This window comes from Macrosteles quadrilineatus, unplaced genomic scaffold, assembly GCF_028750875.1.
Source record: "Macrosteles quadrilineatus isolate MER2022 unplaced genomic scaffold, UCM_ALF_1.0 Scaffold_6__1_contigs__length_79288215, whole genome shotgun sequence".
Lineage (NCBI taxonomy): Eukaryota > Metazoa > Arthropoda > Insecta > Hemiptera > Cicadellidae > Macrosteles > Macrosteles quadrilineatus.
Window position 1 is genome coordinate 29,294,205 of NW_026542599.1, and position 12,616 is coordinate 29,306,820.

The following is a 12,616-nucleotide window of genomic DNA, read 5'->3' on the forward strand; positions in this document are numbered from 1 at the left end:
TTCTCGGTCGTAGACTACCAACACTTTTTGACAATATGAGACCTAATCTTAGGAAAAAGATGAAATGAAGCATTGGAAAGAAGAATGGAGAAACAACAAGAAAGTTCGATCTTTTGAAGAAGGAGAAGATGTGTGGATTAAGAATGAACATGGAAATGGTTGGTCAGGCTGGAATGGTGAAAAATAGAAATGGACTGTATTCATATGATGTACTTTGTGGAGGTGTTATAAAAAGAAAGCATGCCGACCAGATGAGACAAAGAATGTGAGCTGTAGAGTCTGCGTAAAAAGAAGGAGGGGAAAAGTGTTAGATAGTTAATCTGTAAGTGATTAATTCATCAGCTGATTTATTATTGTTTGTTAGTAAATATTCTGTTTACATTGATGTGTTTAAGAATTAAATAAAAGGTTCTTTTGTATCTTGAATATCATTTAGTGTAATTCTATACTAGGTCAGGGCGCAGAATCACAATTCAATATGACTGCATCTCTACTATGTGGGCTTGGTACAAGTCGTTTATTCCCTCAACATCTACATTACGATTGGTATAGTTTTTCCTAGCAGGTTTGTGCAGTTCTTCGCTATGCCTTCCATGGTGAAAATTATGTATATTAACACCGGTTACGTATAATAGGGCCTATAGCTTTGTTTTGGATAGGGTTTGAGAATAAAACCCTACTGGACTGAGGCTGTTTTAGGACTTAGTCCTCTTCAGCCAGGGAAAGGATAGCAGCAGTAGCAGAGACGTGTAAATAACGAGAGGAGTGTGTAACTACGAAGCGCTATTCTGCCACCGCTGCCGGTTGAGGTTGGGTGAGTGGTTTTTGTTTTATTGAGGATAGCTTTATCGGTTGGATTGTGGTTTTCGGTAAGGGAGGTTTGGTTTTGGTTGGGTCGGGTTGCGGGTTTACATCGTTGATTTGACCGACGATGCTCTAAATTGTCCCGGTAAGAATTGTGATTCTGCGCCCTGACCTACGTTCCGTACAGAATATGCTTGGTGGACGTTTCTCTCAAGACTTTAGCAAACGGGTTGTTTGGAAAATTTACAATTAATAGTTGGCCTCCAGAGTCATGCAGAGACAGATGGATGTCCTGTCCCCGGGGCCTGACACCGCAGTCTGCTTCGTGAAGCGCCGGAATAGACGACGTGGCCAACCTCCCGCAGTGATGCTGATGCAACGCCGATCCCGTGGAGACATACGGTCAAGTACCTGGGCGTCACGTTAGACTCGAAGCTTTACTCTCGGCATCATGTAAACAGGAAGGTGTCTGAGGCTACCGGCATTCTCGGACTGATGTGGCCACTCCCTCAAGGTGAGAATTCCTCTGCCGCTGAAGACGAAGATCACCGTGTTGTCTACTCCTTGTACGCTCCTGCATGATGTACGCTTCGGAGGCCTGGTGGGCCCTCGCCAGCAGGACCAAAATGAGGAGGAGGAGACTGGAAGCCGTCCAGTCGAGGACACTGCGCCGGATCACGGCAAGCCCTGGTTCGTCCGGAACACCACCATCAGAGCAACGGCTGGGGTTCCAACACTGGAGGACTTCACCAAGGCGAAATCAGCGAAGCTCTTCCAGAAGTAAAATCCATGTTTTAGCCCCTGAGCTGTATATAACTAAATATAGGCTTTACCTTCGTCACTGCAGCTCAAATTCTTGTTGTGTAACTATGTTACGGCCGTTTCGGCATTATAATGCCATCGTCAGACTACAAAAAACACAAACTCGGGCTGAAGTAGCGTCGTTGAAGTTTAAACACGTAACACATACAAACAATAATATACATTTAAAATATTTACAAAAACCGAACAGGCCCTGTCGTACTAACGGGTGACATGTTCCCGTTCCGAGCAAAAACCGACATGCAAAAACTTCCAGAAGGCTGCGGAGTCGGCGTTCGACCACATCAGGGAACTCTACAGCCACAACGACATCGCAGAGGATCGGGGACCTACTTTGAAGATCTACTGTGTGCAGCAGAAACCAAAGAGGTGTTGACAAAATTGTACTTGAAGTTATCAATGTGGCAAGGAAAAAACCACATTCAACTGAATAAGGATAAAATTCAATACTTTGTTTGAAAAAGTGCGATTTTTAGGACAAAGAATTTGATTGTAATGGCGTAAACACTGACTGTGACAGAATCAGAGCTTTTAATGAACTGGAAATACCTAAGAATAAGACAGAAGTTCAACGAATTTTAGGCACTGTGAATTACCTTAGGCCTTTCATTCCTAACTTAGCAGAGCAAAACCAATTTCGTCTATTGTTGTCATTTATACTTCGTTTTAGTGTTCACTCATTAAAAAAAACAACAAAAAAAACCTACGTGTAGCCTACTTTCTCCGTCATGGATAGATAACAACTTACAAAACAATTTTCGAATTGTATATAAATGTTTTCATTCTTGAATGTGTATTTGTTTCTGACTCACACACAAAAATACAACATATTAACTATATCGTCTCAAGAAACAAATTATTTCTCCCCACGGCACATGTGATTTACCAAGTGTGCGACTATGCCATGACCGATGTCGCGTTAAGTGTACACCTACAACTACTTCAGTAACACACAAGTTAAGTCTATTATTATATAACACGAACATTATTTTGTTGGGGTTTTTTATTATTTGCTAAAAAAAACCAACTAATCTAATAAACAATATCAAATTTTGATATTATGAATTGACAACCGTTGTTTCGGAAAACGTCTCGAGTTGTGTCTAAGACGCGGTGGACATAAGTGGCTGGTGTTGGAACTGACGGATCGCTCAACATGCAGTAGCTGATTTTGTTTAATCCAATGTTTCGCTTAACCTTATTATCGCTCTTTACATTAATCAAAAGTAGCACATTCGGATTACAAACGTTTTTATAACTGCTTACAGTGTTGCGTGGGGGTACTGTCGCAGCGACGACACTATTCAACACGCGATAAAACGTTGTCTATGTCTTGGAATCCAACACACTCCGTTACACCAATTAGTAATGTACAGTTTTAAATGAAAACGGAATCTTAATATTTTTTATTTTCTTTCGAAAAAAAAAAACCAACTGTTAATTGTAAATTTTCCAAAACAACCGTTTGTTAAAGTCTTGAAAGAAAACGTCCACCAAGCATATTCTGTACGGTACGTAGTGTCAGATAGTTAAATCTGTAAGTGATTAATTCATCAGCTGAATTTATTATTGTTTGTTAGTAAATATTCTTGTTTACAATTGATGTGTTTTAAGAATTAAATAAAATGGTTCTTGTGTATCATAATATCTTTTAGTGTAATTCTATATTGGCGACGATGAGTAAACACACCAAAAGAAGAAATAGTTATTTCAACGAAGAAGAGAAGTATGAAACTAAGAAGACACATTACAATCAAAGATAGAGAAGTTCAAATGTCAAAGCTATGATGAGTCTAGTAGGTGGGACGATTATGAAGCACATTTTGTATTATTAAGCAAGGTAAAAGGATTGAGAGAAGACTCTCAGAGAACAGAGGATGCTCGAAGGGATCTTTGCTTGCATATGTGGGTCCTGCACCATTAAGAAAATTTTCAAACTTTCTACTGCCTTTGAAAGTACATCAGGCTACATGGGCAGACTAGGTAATGGTTTCAGGTCAGTATACAAAGCTAGAAAAACTATATTTTCAGCTAGAATGGAGTTTGAAAAAGTCATCAGAGAAGACAGTGAAAGCCTTTAAGATTTGTAATACGTTTGAAAAAATGTAGCAGAATTTTGCAAGTATGAGAATAAGTTTGATGAAAGAATAAGATACAGATTGGGCAGGAGGTATACATTTTCCAGAGTTTGAAGTAGAAATTAGACAACGATGGCCTGATGGTGTAAAAGAAAATGGTGACAAGTTAACATCTGAAGATATTTTTGAACTGGCCACTTCAATGGAAAGAGCTCGTCATGAAATATTCAAGAATAACGATAAAGAGTTGGAAGTATCGCAAGTAAGAAGAAACAATAGGGGGTCTAAGAGAGAAGTGGAATATAACGGAAAGACAAATCATCCATGTAGTAGATGTGGAACAAAACATGAATTTGGCAAATTGCCCAGCCTACCAAAAACAGTGTTTGAATTGCAAAAAAATAGGACATTTTGGAAAGGTATGTCGGCAAAAAACGAGTGAATAATTTGCATGAAAAATCAGAAGATAAAGAATCTGAAGCAGACTCTTATTATGACATGAGGATAAACGATGTTAAAAAGGAAAGAAGACATATTTGTAAAGCACGTATTTATTTAAAGTTAAATAAGGTAGCTACAAACATGGAATTTGACTCAGGAGCTTGGGGCCTCAATGATAGGTAAGCCTCTTTGGGAGAAAATTGGTTCACCACGACTTGACAAGACTAATCCAAAATTTGTGGCATATAGGAACAATATTTTTAGATATACTTGGTGAATGTTATGTCAATGTTTCAGTAGGTAATGAGACACGTAGATTAAAAGTAGCAGTAGTAAATGGAAATGAGAAACCATTATTTGGTTTACCATGGATGTTAGCTTTTAATATGGAACTCCCTCCTGATGTAACTATTAGTAAAGTAAGATGTAAGCAAAATCTAAAACAACAAAAGATGGATGATGTGAGGGTTAAGGAAGTACTAAAAGACTTTGAAGATGTATTCTCTGAAGGACATGGGAAAATCAAGGGTTATAAAGCACAAATTCACGTTCAAGAAGATGCAAACCCCCAACATTTTTCTCTGCGCGCAGGGTTCCATTTCCCTAGAAAAAACGAATTGAGAGTGAACTTGCAAGACTTGTCGATGAGGATATCATTGAAGAGGTAGATCCTGCTACTACAGCTATTCCATGGGGCCACTCCAACAGTCAACGTAGAGAAGGACGATGGTTCAATAAGAATTTGTGGAGATTTTCGAGTCACGTTGAATCCAAATTTGGTCCCAGAAAATGCTATTTATTCCAACATTTGAGGAACTAACAAATAAAGTTGCAGGTGGACAAGAGTTTTCCAAGATAGACCTACGAGATGCTTACCTACAAATGGAGGTTGGCAGAAGAACACCGAAAGTATTTAGTAATAGCAACGCATAGTGGTTATTATAGATACAAACGTTTACCTTTTGGGATATCATCCAGCCCAGGTATTTTCCCAGAGATATATGGAAAGACTCTTAGCTGGAATACCACAGGTTGGAGTTCTTCTGGATGATATTATCATAACTGGAAAGAATAAGAACGAACATCTAAGAAATTTAAGAGAGGTTTTGAAACGAATGAAAGAATCTGGTATAAAAGCAAAATCTAGCAAATGCAAATTTTTTGAAGAGTCAGTAACTTACTTGGGACATACAATCGACCGAAATGGAATACATCCTACTGAAGAAAAAATAAAAGCCATACGAGAGGCACGGTCAGAGGTCGGAGATGGAATGCTAGCTCTTCAAAATGTCTTTTTAGCTACCGAAACTCGCCTCAGAAAACAACCGGTAGGGCTCCGGCAGAATGTTTCTCGGTCGTAGACTACCAACACTTTTTGACAATATGAGACCTAATCTTAGGAAAAAGATGGAAATGAAGCATTGGAAAGAAGAATGGAGAAACAACAAGAAAGTTCGATCTTTTGAAGAAGGAGAAGATGTGTGGGATTAAGAATGAACATGGAAATGGTTGGTCAGCTGGAATGGTGAAAAATAGAAATGGACTGTATTCATATGATGTACTTTGTGGAGGTGTTATAAAAAGAAAGCATGCCGACCAGATGAGACAAAGAATGTGAGCTGTAGAGTCTGCGTAAAAAGAAGGAGGGGAAAAGTGTTAGATAGTTAAATCTGTAAGTGATTAATTCATCAGCTGATTTATTATTGTTTGTTAGTAAATATTCTGTTACATTGATGTGTTTAAGAATTAAATAAAATGGTTCTTTTGTATCTTGAATATCATTTAGTGTAATTCTATACGTAGGTCAGGGCGCAGAATCACAATTCAATATGACTCATCTCTACTATGTGGGCTTGGTACAAGTCGTTTATTCCCTCAACATCTACATTACGATTGGTATAGTTTTTCCTAGCAGGTTTGTGCAGTTCTTCCGCTATGCCTTCCATGGTGAAAATTTATGTATATTAACACCGGTTACGTATAATAGGGCATAGCTTTGTTTTGGATAGGGTTTGAGAATAAAACCCTACTGGACTGAGGCTGTTTTAGGACTTAGTCCTCTTCAGCCAGGGAAAGGATAGCAGCAGTAGCAGGAGACGTGTAAATAACGAGAGAGTGTGTAACTACGAAGCGCTATTCTGCCACCGCTGCCGGTTGAGGTTGGGTTTGAGTGGTTTTTGTTTTATTGAGGATAGCTTTAACGGTTGGATTGTGGTTTTCGGTAAGGGAGGTTTGGTTTTGGTTGGGTCGGGTTGCGGGTTTACATCGTTGATTTGACCGACGATGCTCTAAATTTGTCCCGGTAAGAATTGTGATTCTGCGCCCTGACCTACGTTCCGTACAGAATATGCTTGGTGGACGTTTCTCTCAAGACTTTAGCAAACGGTTGTTTTGGAAAATTTACAATTAATAGTTGGCCTCCAGAGTCATGCAGAGACAGATGGATGTCCTGTCCCCGGGGCCTGACACCGCAGTCTGCTTCGTGAAGCGCCGGAATAGACGACGTGGCCAACCTCCCGCAGTGATGCTGGATGCAACGCCGATCCCGTGGAGACATACGGTCAAGTACCTGGGCGTCACGTTAGACTCGAAGCTTTACTCTCGGCATCATGTAAACAGGAAGGTGTCTGAGGCTACCGGCATTCTCGGACTGATGTGGCCACTCCTCAAGGTGAGAATTCCTCTGCCGCTGAAGACGAAGATCACCGTGTTTCTACTCCTTGTACGCTCCTGCATGATGTACGCTTCGGAGGCCTGGTGGGCCCTCGCCAGCAGGACCAAAATGAGGAGGAGGAGACTGGAAGCCGTCCAGTCGAGGACACTGCGCCGGATCACCGGCAAGCCCTGGTTCGTCCGGAACACCACCATCAGAGCAACGGCTGGGGTTCCAACACTGGAGGACTTCACCAAGGCGAAATCAGCGAAGCTCTTCCAGAAGTAAAATCCATGTTTTAGCCCCTGAGCTGTATAATAACTAAATATAGGCTTTACCTTCGTCACTGCAGCTCAAATTCTTGTTGTGTAACTATGTTACGGCCGTTTCGGCATTATAATGCCATCGTCAGACTACAAAAACACAAACTCGGCTGAAGTAGCGTCGTTGAAGTTTAAACACGTAACACATACAAACAATAATATACATTTAAAATATTTACAAAAACCGAACAGGCCTGTCGTACTAACGGGTGACATGTTCCCGTTCCGAGCAAAAACCGACATGCAAAAACTTCCAGAAGGCTGCGGAGTCGGCGTTCGACCACATCAGGGAACTCTACAGCCACAACGACATCGCAGAGGATCGGGGACCTACTTTGAAGATATACTGTGTGCAGCAGAAACCAAAGAGGTGTTGACAAAATTGTACTTGAAGTTATCAATGTGGCAAGGAAAAACCACATTCAACTGAATAAGGATAAAATTCAATACTTTGTTGAAAAAGTGCGATTTTTAGGACAAGAATTTGATTGTAATGGCGTTAAACATGACTGTGACAGAATCAGAGCTTTTAATGAACTGGAAATACCTAAGAATAAGACAGAAGTTCAACGAATTTTAGGCACTGTGAATTACCTTAGGCCTTTCATTCCTAACTTAGCAGAGCAACCAATTTCGTCTATTGTTGTCATTTATACTTCGTTTTAGTGTTCACTCATTAAAAAAACAACAAAAAAAACCTACGTGTAGCCTACTTTCTCCGTCATGGATAGATAACAACTTACAAAACAATTTTCGAATTGTATATAAATGTTTTCATTCTTGAATGTGTATTTGTTTCTGACTCACACACAAAAATACAACATATTAACTATATCGTCTCAAGAAACAAATTATTTCTCCCCACGGCACATGTGATTTACCAAGTGTGCGACTATGCCATGACCGATGTCGCGTTAAGTGTACACCTACAACTACTTCAGTAACACACAAGTTAAGTCTATTATTATATAACACGAACATTATTTTGTTGGGGTTTTTTATTATTTGCTAAAAAAAACCAACTAATCTAATAAACAATATCAAATTTTGATATTATGAATTGACAACCGTTGTTCGGAAAACGTCTCGAGTTGTGTCTAAGACGCGGTGGACATAAGTGGCTGGTGTTGGAACTGACGGATCGCTCAACATGCAGTAGCTGATTTTGTTTAATCCAATGTTTCGCTTAACCTTATTATCGCTCTTTACATTAATCAAAAGTAGCACATTCGGATTACAAACGTTTTTATAACTGCTTACAGTGTTGCGTGGGGGTACTGTCGCAGCGACGACACTATTCAACACGCGATAAAACGTTGTCTATGTCTTGGAATCCACACACTCCGTTACACCAATTAGTAATGTACAGTTTTAAATGAAAACGGAATCTTAATATTTTTTATTTTCTTTCGAAAAAAAAAACCAACTGTTAATTGTAAATTTTCCAAAACAACCGTTTGTTAAAGTCTTGAAAGAAACGTCCACCAAGCATATTCTGTACGGTACGTAGTGTCAGATAGTTAAATCTGTAAGTGATTAATTCATCAGCTGATTTATTATTGTTTGTTAGTAAATATTCTGTTTACATTGATGTGTTTAAGAATTAAATAAAATGGTTCTTGTGTATCATAAATATCTTTTAGTGTAATTCTATATTGGCGACGATGAGTAAACACACCAAAAGAAGAAATAGTTATTTCAACGAAGAAGAGAAGTATGAAACTAAAGAAGACACATTACAATCAAAGATAGAGAAGTTCAAATGTCAAAGCTATGATGAGTCTAGTAGGTGGGACGATTATGAAGCACATTTTGTATTATTAAGCAAGGTAAAAGGATTGAGAGAAGACTCTCAGAGAACAGAGGATGCTCGAAGGGATCTTTTGCTTGCATATGTGGGTCCTGCACCATTAAGAAAATTTTCAAACTTTCTACTGCCTTTGAAAGTACATCAGGCTACATGGGCAGAACTAGGTAATGGTTTCAGGTCAGTATACAAAGCTAGAAAAACTATATTTTCAGCTAGAATGGAGTTTGAAAAAGTCATCAGAGAAGACAGTGAAAGCCTTTAAGAATTTGTAATACGTTTGAAAAATGTAGCAGAATTTTGCAAGTATGAGAATAAGTTTGATGAAAGAATAAGATACAGATTGGCAGGAGGTATACATTTTCCAGAGTTTGAAGTAGAAATTAGACAACGATGGCCTGATGGTGTAAAAGAAAATGGTGACAAGTTAACATCTGAAGATATTTTTGAACTGGCCACTTCAATGGAAAGAGCTCGTCATGAAATATTCAAGAATAACGATAAAGAGTTGGAAGTATCGCAAGTAAGAAGAAACAATAGGGGGTCTAAGAGAGAAGTGGAATATAACGGAAAGACAAATCATCCATGTAGTAGATGTGGAACAAAACATGAATTTGGCAAATGCCCAGCCTACCAAAAACAGTGTTTGAATTGCAAAAAAATAGGACATTTTGGAAAGGTATGTCGGCAAAAACGAGTGAATAATTTGCATGAAAAATCAGAAGATAAAGAATCTGAAGCAGACTCTTATTATGACATGAGGATAAACGATGTTAAAAAGGAAAGAAGACATATTTGTAAAGCACGTATTTATTTAAAGTTAAATAAGGTAGCTACAAACATGGAATTTGACTCAGGAGCTTGGGCCTCAATGATAGGTAAGCCTCTTTGGGAGAAAATTGGTTCACCACGACTTGACAAGACTAATCCAAAATTTGTGGCATATAGGAACAATATTTTAGATATACTTGGTGAATGTTATGTCAATGTTTCAGTAGGTAATGAGACACGTAGATTAAAAGTAGCAGTAGTAAATGGAAATGAGAAACCATTATTTGGTTTACCATGGATGTTAGCTTTTAATATGGAACTCCCTCCTGATGTAACTATTAGTAAAGTAAGATGTAAGCAAAATCTAAAACAACAAAAGATGGATGATGTGAGGGTTAAGGAAGTACTAAAAGACTTTGAAGATGTATTCTCTGAAGGACATGGGAAAATCAAGGGTTATAAAGCACAAATTCACGTTCAAGAAGATGCAAACCCCCAACATTTTTCTGCGCGCAGGGTTCCATTTCCCTAGAAAAAACGAATTGAGAGTGAACTTGCAAGACTTGTCGATGAGGATATCATTGAAGAGGTAGATCCTGCTACTACAGCTATTCCATGGGCCACTCCAACAGTCAACGTAGAGAAGGACGATGGTTCAATAAGAATTTGTGGAGATTTTCGAGTCACGTTGAATCCAAATTTGGTCCCAGAAAATGCTATTATTCCAACATTTGAGGAACTAACAAATAAAGTTGCAGGTGGACAAGAGTTTTCCAAGATAGACCTACGAGATGCTTACCTACAAATGGAGGTTGCAGAAGAACACCGAAAGTATTTAGTAATAGCAACGCATAGTGGTTATTATAGATACAAACGTTTACCTTTTGGGATATCATCCAGCCCAGGTATTTTCCAGAGATATATGGAAAGACTCTTAGCTGGAATACCACAGGTTGGAGTTCTTCTGGATGATATTATCATAACTGGAAAGAATAAGAACGAACATCTAAGAAATTTAAGAGAGGTTTTGAAACGAATGAAAGAATCTGGTATAAAAGCAAAATCTAGCAAATGCAAATTTTTTGAAGAGTCAGTAACTTACTTGGGACATACAATCGACCGAAATGGAATACATCCTACTGAAGAAAAAATAAAAGCCATACGAGAGGCACGGTCAGAGGTCGGAGATGGAATGCTAGCTCTTCAAAATGTTCTTTTTAGCTACCGAAACTCGCCTCAGAAAACAACCGGTAGGGCTCCGGCAGAATTGTTTCTCGGTCGTAGACTACCAACACTTTTTGACAATATGAGACCTAATCTTAGGAAAAAGATGGAAATGAAGCATTGGAAAGAAGAATGGAGAAACAACAAGAAAGTTCGATCTTTTGAAGAAGGAGAAGATGTGTGGATTAAGAATGAACATGGAAATGGTTGGTCAGCTGGAATGGTGAAAAATAGAAATGGACTGTATTCATATGATGTACTTTGTGGAGGTGTTATAAAAAGAAAGCATGCCGACCAGATGAGACAAAGAATGTGAGCTGTAGAGTCTGCGTAAAAAGAAGGAGGGGAAAAGTGTTAGATAGTTAAATCTGTAAGTGATTAATTCATCAGCTGATTTATTATTGTTTGTTAGTAAATATTCTGTTTACATTGATGTGTTTAAGAATTAAATAAAATGGTTCTTTTGTATCTTGAATATCATTTAGTGTAATTCTATACGTAGGTCAGGGCGCAGAATCACAATTCAATATGACTGCATCTCTACTATGTGGGCTTGGTACAAGTCGTTTATTCCCTCAACATCTACATTACGATTGGTATAGTTTTTCCTAGCAGGTTTGTGCAGTTCTTCCGCTATGCCTTCCATGGTGAAAATTATGTATATTAACACCGGTTACGTATAATAGGGCCTATAGCTTTGTTTTGGATAGGGTTTGAGAATAAAACCCTACTGGACTGAGGCTGTTTTAGGACTTAGTCCTCTTCAGCCAGGGAAAGGATAGCAGCAGTAGCAGAGACGTGTAAATAACGAGAGAGTGTGTAACTACGAAGCGCTATTCTGCCACCGCTGCCGGTTGAGGTTGGGTTGAGTGGTTTTTGTTTTATTGAGGATAGCTTTACGGTTGGATTGTGGTTTTCGGTAAGGGAGGTTTGGTTTTGGTTGGGTCGGGTTGCGGGTTTACATCGTTGATTTGACCGACGATGCTCTAAATTTGTCCCGGTAAGAATTGTGATTCTGCGCCCTGACCTACGTTCCGTACAGAATATGCTTGGTGGACGTTTCTCTCAAGACTTTAGCAAACGGTTGTTTTGGAAAATTTACAATTAATAGTTGGCCTCCAGAGTCATGCAGAGACAGATGGATGTCCTGTCCCCGGGGCCTGACACCGCAGTCTGCTTCGTGAAGCGCCGGAATAGACGACGTGGCCAACCTCCCGCAGTGATGCTGGATGCAACGCCGATCCCGTGGAGACATACGGTCAAGTACCTGGGCGTCACGTTAGACTCGAAGCTTTACTCTCGGCATCATGTAAACAGGAAGGTGTCTGAGGCTACCGGCATTCTCGGACTGATGTGGCCACTCCTCAAGGTGAGAATTCCTCTGCCGCTGAAGACGAAGATCACCGTGTTTCTACTCCTTGTACGCTCCTGCATGATGTACGCTTCGGAGGCCTGGTGGGCCCTCGCCAGCAGGACCAAAATGAGGAGGAGGAGACTGGAAGCCGTCCAGTCGAGGACACTGCGCCGGATCACCGGCAAGCCCTGGTTCGTCCGGAACACCACCATCAGAGCAACGGCTGGGGTTCCAACACTGGAGGACTTCACCAAGGCGAAATCAGCGAAGCTCTTCCAGAAGTAAAATCCATGTTTTAGCCCCTGAGCTGTATAATAACTAAATATAGGCTTTACCTTC